We start from the raw sequence: 9496 nt of genomic DNA, 5'->3' as shown, positions 1-9496 counted from the left end.
GTGGGAGGCGATTTCAAATCAGATGCTCTGAATAAAGTTCAATGACTTGAAAATAATGAGGTCCCAGTCTCCAAGTCTCTAAAATCCCAAAGCAAAAGGGGGTGTGACTCAGTGGCCCAGGGAGTCCCATCCTCTCTCTCTCTCTCTCTCTCTCTCTCTCTCTCTCTCTCTCTCTCTCTCTCTCTCTCTCTCCCCCTATCACCTGGGAAGCATCATTCCAAGTGCACCCAACAGCCATTGGCTTTGACTTCTGTGGTTTCTCCCCCCCTCTCAGTATCCCGGTGTATATGTGTCAGGGCAGGGCGTGGGGATGACGCTGGTTGACAGGTTACAGGAGCTTTTGAAGCCTTCCCCACTTTCTAACCCTATTATGTGATCTATGAATAGCCATGCTAATTATCAGCAGTGGCAATAACAAAGAACACCAGAACCCCATCTCTTACACAATCACAGGGAGCCAATTTCATCGAAGCGCCCTACTTAGGGAGCGACTTGTTGGGGATGATGGGGGCTGGGGAGCCAGATGGTGCTTGGCAGAGGACCCGAAATCAATGCAGGGAGTGAGGCGCCTGGGTGAGATGGTGTCATTTATCATCCCAGGGCAGGGCCGCATCCTGTCCAAGAGCTGACCCTTCCTCAGGACTTGGCTCGGATTCAGAAGTGGTGCACGCAGGCCCTCACCACAGCACCAGGAGACTCCCTGCCCCACAAATGAGGACTCCTGGGAGCAGCGAGGGCCAGTGTGATCATGATGAATTATGACGGGCTCCCTCTGACCTATAAAAATAAATACAGTCCTTGCACTCATTTGTGGAGTAGAAAATAATATAACAGGAGACGGACACTCAAGGACAGTAGAGACAAGGGCCAGGAAGATGGCTCCGTGGTTGTCAGCCTGCCTTATGAGCGGGGTCGGGGAGAAGGCAGCTGGAATGGAGAAGGGATCACTAAGTCAGTGAGGGTTGGAGGGATCGCGTGGGATGGGAGATGTGTGCTGAAAGTAGATCAAGGACCAATAGTGATGGCCTCTCGGTATCTGTGTTGCAAACCATAATGCTGAGAGAGAGAGAGAGAGAGAGAGAGAGAGAGTATGGGGGAAATTGTCTGCCAGGAAGGCGGGGGAGGGTGGGAAAAAGGGGGGTTATATTGGGGAGATTGGTGGTGGGGAATGTGCACTGGTGAAGGGATGGGTGTTTGAACATTGCACAGCAGTAGAGCGTTTGCCTTGCACGCAGCCAGCCTGGCCGAGCCAGGTTCGATTCCTCCGCCCCTCTCGGAGAGCCTGGCAAGCTACAAGAGTATTCAATATGCCAAACACAGTAACAAGAAGTCTCACAACGGAGACGTTACTGGGCCCACTCGAGCAAATCGATGAACAACGGGAGGACAGTGTTTGTTTGTTTTGCTTATGATTGTAACTCAAACATGAAAGCTTGTAACTGTATCTCACGGTGATTCAATAAAATAAAATTAAAATAAATAAATAAATGCAGTTCTTAAAATCCCTGTTCCATTCAGCGATGTCCAAAGAACAAGGAGAGAGAAAATGGGGTTGGGGTAGGGAGTAGAAATGGGAGATAAGAGGATACAAAAATGTGAACCTCCAGGGGCTGCATCATGGATCTGGAGTTTTTTGGGGGGTGAGGGGAGCTATGGGCAGGATTGAGCTGTGCCTAGCCACACAGGGGCCTACTTTTTGGCTCTGTGCTTAGGGCTCACTCCTGACAGGGTGTGGGTGGGGATTGAACCAGGGTCAGCTGCCTTGCATGACCTTACCCCTGTATCCTTTCGAAGCAGGTAGGCCGATTAGGAAACCCTCTGACCCCCGCCCCGGCAACGAAATCTCGGGAAGTAATAAAACCAATAGGGCTGGAGCGATAGCACAGTGGTATGGCGTTTGCCTTGCGCGCAGCCGGCCCGGCCAAGCCGGGCTCGATTCCTCCGCCCCTCTCAGAGCGTACCAGCAAGCTACTGAGATATTTTGCCCTCACGGCAAAGCCTGGCAAGCTCCCCATGACGTATTCGATATGCCAAACACAGTAACAATTGTCACAATGGAGACGTTACTGGGCCCGCTCAAGCAAATCGATGAACAACGGGAGGACAGTGCTACAATGCTACAATAAAACCAATGGCCCCAAGGCTATCAAAAACCCACCTTGTGGATACAGGAACTAAGACCCAGTCAGACCTTAACCTGTCACCATCACAGACCCAGAGAAGGCTGGAGCGCCCTGCCCCTACTCCCACCCCCGGCCCCAGAGACGCTCCAGCAGGAACGAAGGCCAGAAGAGGAATTTCAGAGAAGACTATTGACTAATCCCAACTCTACCCTTTGGCAACCACTCTAGTAACGGACTCAAACTAGGTCGAAAGCCCCACGTGGGGTAGCTTGAACAAAGGAAGCACACACATATGCTGCCTGAGCCCACGTGTCGCTACGGAGCACATGTGGTACCCATGTGCGTATGGTGCTCGAACACATGGGTCGCCTGCATCTCCCCTCTTGAGGTGTGTGCTTTCATATCTAATGGTGGGATGCATACCAGGGCTCCCTCTAGAGAAGACTGTGCTCTCTCTCTCTCTCTCTCTCTCTCTCTCTCTCTCTCTTGCCTTTTGGGTCAACCTGGCTATGCTCAGGGATTCCTTCTGGCTCTGCACTCAGGAATTAACCCGGGCAGTGCTCTGGGGCACCATATGGGATGCTGGGATCGAACCTGGGTCAGCTGCGTGCAAGGCAAACCCCTACCCACTGTGCTATCATCCATCATCCAGCCCCAGACTGTGCTCTCTTAAATGTATTATTCTCTCTCTCTCTCTCTCTCTCTCTCTCTCTCTCTCTCTCTCTCCTTCCCCTTCCTCCAAACTTTTAAATAAAATCTGCTTTAACTTCATGGCTCATCTCCACCTGAAATTCTTTTCTGTGGGGGAAAGGCGAGGACCTGAAACTCCCGGGTCGGGTCTAGGACTGACTTTCCTTTCTTGAGAGGAGCTGGGTTCAGTGCCGACTCTCATCAGCCCTAAGTTTCCCAGACGTTCCCGGTGTGTGTATGTGTGTGTGTGGAGGGGGGGGTGGGGGAATGAGAGAGATGAAGGTGAATAGAGAGAAAGTGGCAGATTCCCTTCTCTAGGCTGCTGCCTCTCTCCTCTCCACCTCTCACAAGTCACCCTGGCACCCTGGAACCCCACCAGCCTCACTATTTCTCCAGTCCCAAATACAGTGAGTTTTGCTGTTGTTCTGGGGGGCGGCGGGGGGTAGGGGAGCAAATACCTGGCTGTGATCAGGGTTTGCTCTTGACTTTTGCTCAGGGATCATGCCTGACAGTGCCCTATGTAGTGCCGGGGGCAGAACTGGGGCTGGTCAGTGCAAGGCAAGCACCTTACCCCGGTACTGTCTCTCTGACCCCTGCGGCATAGACTTGAGGAGCCGAGGCTGCCTGAGTCTGCATTGCTGGGTCAAGGGCAGATGTAAGGACGAGGTGGCACCTCTACGCCATGTGGTGCTTTCAGCGATCAAAGTGTATGTGTGTGGGGCTGGAGCGAGAGCACAGCGGGGAGGGCGTTTGCCTTGCACGCAGCCGACCCGGGTTTGATTCCCAGTATCCTATAGGGTCCCCCGAGTACCGCCAGGAGTAATTCCTGAGTGCAGAGCCAGGAGGAACCCCCGAGCCTCGCTGGGTGTGACCCAAAAAGCACTTGATCACTCGATCACTTGACTTTCCTTTAATTGTTGATTGGCTCGAGCAGGTGCCAGTAATGTCTCCATTTGTCCCTATCGTGTGCTAGTGTAGCCCAATGGCGTCTGTTCGCTCTAGGAACACAAAGAGCCTCAAACCGATCATTCATGGTCTTGATGAAGAAGTCTGACCATCTGGTAGGTGGGCGGCCACGCGGTCTTTTGACATCCCGTGGAATCCAGTCAGTAACAGCTCTAGTCCAGCGGCCGTCTCTAAATCTCATTACGTGACCAGCCCATCTGATTTTTGACACCTTGGCAAACAAGACAGTGTCCCTGATCCTTGATCGTCGACGGAGGTGGGAACTCCGGATTCTTTCTCTCATTTGAGTGAAACGTGATATTTCAAGCATAGCTCTTTCAATTCCTCTTTGAGAGACCCGAATAGCATTCTCATCCTGTTTCTATAGGGCCCAGGTCTCTGAGGCGTATGTTAATGCAGGAAGAACAGTGGAATCAAAGAGATGTGCCCGGAGCCAGAGGTTCTTTGTCCTCTTAGCTATTTCTTCGACGCTCTTGAAGGCGTTCCAAGCGGCTCTCTTCCTCCTGCGCAGCTCAGGTGCCAGGTCATTTGTCATGTTGACTTCTCGACCTAGACACACATAGCTGTTGCATTCGGAGATGGTCGTTCTGTTGAGAGCGAATGGAGCGTCAGGAATGAGGCTGTTTCTCATAAACATTGTCTTCGTAAGATTCAGCTGTAGTCCGACCTTTCCACACTCACGGTCGAAGTCGGCCAGCATTTGTGCCGCTTGGCTAATGTTTAAAAGCAAAAAATGAAAAAAAGAAAGTTTATGTGTCTGTATGTGGGGGAGGGGTTATTTATCCATACACCCCATCGGGCTCTAATGAGGGAGACAACCTGGACTGAGTCCCAGTGGTAGGAGCACTGATCTCAGTAGCCTCCTGCTAGGCACCTGAGATCAATGTTCACCTTCACAGGAATGCAGAGAGCTCAGCCTCATTGCTTTGAAACCAGGTCACTGCATGGTGAGTCACTTCATTGGAGTCCCAGGTCTCAGGGGCCAGGTAACTGGGTCTCAAGTGCCTCATCAAGCCCTGGGCTTTGCCTCTCCAGCTCCAATGAGGCGCTTTTTCTGGTCTTTGGAGTCAGGGTCTTTTTATTTCTTATTTATTTATTTAATTTTTGCTTTTTGGGTCACACCCAGAAAGCGATGCACAGAGGTTACTCCTGGCTCCTACATTCAGGAATTACTCCCGGCGGTGCTTCAGGGACCCTATGGGTCGCTGGGCATCGAACCCGGGTAGGCCATGTGCAAGGCAAATGCCCTACCCGCTGTGCTATCGCTCTAGCCCCCTGGGGTGTGTTCTTCTGGCTGACATTCAATGTATGCTGCCAATCCAAATATTCAATCTCCCCAGCCCGCAGCCTCCCCTGTGGGAATGTGTCCCCTTAACAAAAAAACGCCCAAGGATGGGATATGAGGTAAGATAGTTTAGTTATTAGAATGCAAAAAGTTTGTCAAGGTGCACCCAGGAAAGGATGAAATAGCAGGGAAGAAGAGATAAATGACAAACATCTGCCAAGCTACAAAAATGCATGGGGGGGGGGGGGCGCTGGAACAATAGCACAGTGGGTAGGGCATAGGGCGTTTGCCTTGCACGCGGCCGACCCAGGTTCAACTCCCAGCATCCCATATGGTCCCCTGAGCACCGCCAGGGGTAATTCCTGAGCGCAGAGCCAGGAGTAACCCCTGTGCATTGCCGGGTATGACCCAAAAAGAAAAAAAAATGCATTGGGCAAGTATAAAATAAGATTGTTGGGGCTGGCGCAGTAAGATATAGAGTAAGGCACATGCCTTGCATGCAACCCACCTGGGCTCAATCGCAGGACCCCATATGGTCTTTGGAGCCCTGCCAGGTGTGATCCCTGAGTGCAGAGCCAGGAGTAAGCCCTGAGAACCATTTGGTGTGGCACCAAAACAAACAAACAAAAAAGACTAGGGTCTTTTTAGATAAAAGGGTAAAACTGGAATAGAAAACTGTCCAGACTTTATGTTTTAAGGGTGCCTTCTGATAGCTAAGTGAAATACCCTAGCCACTGGCCTTCACGTACCTGTTGAATATTGATGTGTTTACTAACCATCCTTGGGCTGGAGCAATAGCACAGTGGGTAAGGCATTTACCTCACACGCAGCCAACATGGTTGACCCAAGTTCGATTCCTCCGCCCCTCTCGGAGAGCCCGGCAAGCTAGCGAGAGTATCTCGCCCGCACGGCAGAGCCTGGCAAGCTCCCCGTGATGTATTCGATATGCCAAACACAGTAACAAGTCTCACAATGTTACTGGGCCCGCTCGAGCAAATCGATGGACAATGGGAGGACCATGACAGTGACCGTGACCGTGACTAAACATCCTTAGTGTCTCTGTCAATAATAGCTCACCTGGGTCTGGAGGAATAGCACAGCGGATAGGGCATTTGCCTTGCACGAGGTTGACCTGGGTTTGATTCCCAGCATCCCATAGGGTCCCTCCCAAGCATCACTAGGAGTGATTCCTGAGTGCAGAGCTAGAAGTAACCCCTGAACATCACCAGGTGTGACCCAGAAAGCAAAAATAATAGTAATAATAATAATAATAATAATAATAATGGCTCATCTGCCGGGAGCCTGGAGGAAGAGAAGGGGAGCAATATTGTATTAAATGAATAGAATATTGATAACCAGCCACTGGGGGCTGTCCAGGCAACCTAAGTCTTTTTTTTTTTCAGTGAGACATCATGAGGTACAGTTGTAGACTTACAAATTTTTGTGCTTGGGTTTCAATTATACAATGATCAAATACCCATCCCTCCACCAGTGCCCATTTCCCACCACCATGGATCCCAGTATCCCTCCAACCCCCCCCCCATCTCCCCCATCCCACCCTGCCTCTGTGGCAGGGCATTCCCTTTTGTTCTCTTTCTCTTATTGGGTGTTGCAAACCTGAGTGCCCAAAACAGATGACTGGTTAAAGAAACTTTGGTACATTTACACAATGGAGTACTATGTAGCTGTTAGAAAAGACGAAGTCATGAAATTTACATACAAGTGGTACTACATGGAAAGTATCATGTTAAGCGAAATGACTCAAAAAGAGAGGGATAGACATAGAAAGATTGCATTCATCTGGGGAATATAAAGTACAAAATAGGAGACTAACACCCAAGAATGGCCGAGATTAGTACCAGGAATTTTACTCCATGGCTTGGAGGCCAACCACACATGCTAGGGAAAAAGGGAGCTCAGATAGAGAAGGGAACACCAAATAAAGGTGTTGGAAGAATCCTCCCAGGATGGGAGAAGCATGCTGAAAGTAGACTATAGACCAAACATGATTGTCACCCATTGCCTCTTTGACCTAAGTCTTAGACCGTTCATGTGTGTTGGTCTGTCTCTTTACATGTTTGTCTCATTTTCTGTGACCAACCCCTACTGGACAGGGGGTCGGAGGTGCCCATTCGATCAGCATTCGACACCCCCCAGCTGCCGCAGGTAGAAATCCAGGCCCCACAGGTGATGCCACATTCCAGTTTACCCATGTTTCTGCCTTTCCTCATGGGGAGCAGCACCAACCCGGGCCTTCGCTTGCCCGCCAACGATCTGCTCAGTATAAAAACTGACATTCAGGCCATGAGGCCATGGCCAAATCTCCAAACCATTTAAGGCTCTCAAGCTCCTGCTTCCAGATCTGCCAAAGAGTGTTCTCTGCCCACCTGCTCCCAGGTGAAGGGCACGGACAACCCCAGGGCAGAGCGTAAAACCATGGTGAAGCCCTAGACCTTTCAGCCATCTCCTGACCTGGGCCAGCAAACAGAACAGGAGAGAGAGAGTGAGAAAGAGACAGAGAGAGATAAAGAGGGAAGGGAGAGGGAGAGAGAGGGAAAGGGAGAGAGAGAAGGAGAGGGAGAGAGAGGGAGAAAGAGAGAGAGGGAGAAAGAGAGGGAGAGAGAGGGAAAGGGAGAGAGAGAGGAAGAGAAAGGAAGAGAGGGAGAGAAAGAGAGAGACCCCAGACTTCTTGGTGACTGGAAGACACAGGGGGTCTCAGTGAAAGTAACCCAACCCCCTACCCTCACTTCCCTGCCTACCGGAAGAAAAATTACATTTCTCTGAGCTAGAGATGTTTGCATCAGAAAACCTTGTGTCTTTTTTTATTTCATCAGATGGGTCACACCGGAGGTGCTCGGGGATTACTCCTGGCTCTGAGGTGGGATCACTCAAGGGATCATGTAGGGTGCTCAGGGCACTGTATTGGGATGCCGGGGATTGATCCGGGGTCTGCCACATGCAAGGCAAGCTCCCGACCCCCTGTACTATCACCCCACCCCAGAGTCTTGTGTCTTTCCTCTCTGCTCTGGGGCTGAAGAGTGACCAGAACATGCACTGTGAGGTCCTGAGGGGCTGTGAGTGCTAGACTCTGTCCCGTCTGCCTGTGAGAGCACACCGCGGGCTCCCCCGCCCCGCCCCCTCCAGAGCGGCCCCTTCCTGTTCGGGGGATTCAGTCATTTACTTGGGAGAACCACTAACATTCACTCCCATGGACTTTTGCTTGGTTTTGTTTCTCGCGTTGCCAGGCCCCCAAAATAACACGCTAAATTCTGCTCTGGCGCATTTCGAGAAGGTTAACGTCGAAATGGCAAATCCTATGTCATATCTATTTTACCGCCACAGAATTTGTTTTATTTTTCTTTCTTTTTTTTTTTTGTCTGCTTTCAGGGTGGGGGGGGAGTCACATCTGGCAGCGCCCCGGGGCTACTCCTGGTTCTGGGTTCAGGAGTGATCCTGGGTGCTGCTCAGGGTTCCATATGAGTTTCTGGGGATCGAACCAGGATCAATCACATGCACGGCAAGTGCGTTAACCCCGCACTCTCTCTGGTCCCAGATATTGGGGAAAAATCACATTCATAAGCATGTCTCAACACCCCAGTGTCCCCTCACCCCCACCCCAACACCTGAGACTTGATGATCAGCTCAGTTAGAGCAAGAAGGTGAGGAATTAGAAGAAGAAGTCCAGTTTGATATGCCAACACTGGCAGAACTCGCTCTCTGAAGGCCACAGCACCAAGCTCCCTCTCATCCTCTGCTAGCACTCCAGGCTGCCCCTGCAGGAGCAGCTCTCCTGAGGGGACTGCTCTGCCTCCCGCTCCTAAGGACAGGATCTTTGCCTCCTGCAGGTAGAAGGCCCCTATCCCAGCCCCAAGGGCCTGGAAGAAGATGTTGAGTGATATTAAAAAAAAAAGTCATGAAATTTGCATATAAGCGGGTCAACATGGAGAGTATCATGTTAAGTGAAATGAGTCAGAAAGAGAGGACAGACAGAGAAAGATAGCACTCATTTGTGGAATATAAAGTAACAGAATGGGAGACTAAGACCCAAGGATAGTAGAGATAAGGACCGGGAGGATTACTCCACAGCTTGGGGAAAAGGCAGCTCAGACAGAGAAGGGACCACCAGGTAAAGGGTGCTAGGAGGGCCTGCTGAACGTAGAGTATGGACCAACCACGATGGCCACTCAATACCTCTATTGCAAACCACAACACCCCAAAGGAGAGAGTAAAAGGGAATGCCCTGCCACAGAGGCAGGGTGGGAGGGGGGTGTGGATGGGGTGGTGGAAGGGATTCTGGGATCACTAGTGGTAGAGAATGGGCACCAGTGGAGGGACGAGTACTCGACCATCGTATGACTGGAACGCAAGCTCGAAAGTTTGTAAGTCTGTGACTGTACCTCACAGTGATTCACTAATATATATATATATATAT

This window comes from Sorex fumeus, unplaced genomic scaffold (genome assembly GCF_029834395.1).
Source record: "Sorex fumeus unplaced genomic scaffold, SorFum_2.1 ptg000036l, whole genome shotgun sequence".
NCBI lineage: Eukaryota > Metazoa > Chordata > Mammalia > Eulipotyphla > Soricidae > Sorex > Sorex fumeus.
Note: the sequence above shows the minus strand (reverse complement) of the source record.